Source organism: Nicotiana attenuata, unplaced genomic scaffold (assembly GCF_001879085.1).
Source record: "Nicotiana attenuata strain UT unplaced genomic scaffold, NIATTr2, whole genome shotgun sequence".
In the NCBI taxonomy this organism is placed as follows: domain Eukaryota; kingdom Viridiplantae; phylum Streptophyta; class Magnoliopsida; order Solanales; family Solanaceae; genus Nicotiana; species Nicotiana attenuata.
In genome coordinates this window covers 3,792-4,272 of record NW_017676117.1, presented here as the reverse complement: position 1 = coordinate 4,272, position 481 = coordinate 3,792, and positions in this window count along the sequence as shown.

The window sequence follows — 481 nt, the reverse complement described above, 5'->3', positions numbered from 1 at the left end:
ACAGGAGTTAGCAAAGTATACCGGTCCAGCATAATATGCTGGAGTTCGTACACAAATGCACCAGAACTCCCGTATATTATACTGGCCCGGTCCCTGTTGCAGCAAAATAGTGGCTATTTTTCATTGACTTGGTAAACGCTGGCTATTTTTCATTGACCTGTTTAAAAACTGGCTATACCATGATATTTTAACGCGGAAAAGTCTTGATTGTGCTCAGCCAGTATATAATACTGGAGATTATGCTTTACCGGATTATATAAGAACTCCAATTCTATAAACTTTACCGGATGATATGCTTTCACATATTAGATTCTGCAACATAATATACACGAAGCAAAACATTTTAAAATTCAAACTACAAAATCTGCTTATATATCAACAAAGTATTAATATTTAACATATAATTCAAAAACTATGTTTATCAGGGTATTTACAATTCAAAGCTGCCATAATTTAAAGAATATTTACAAAAGTTATTCCC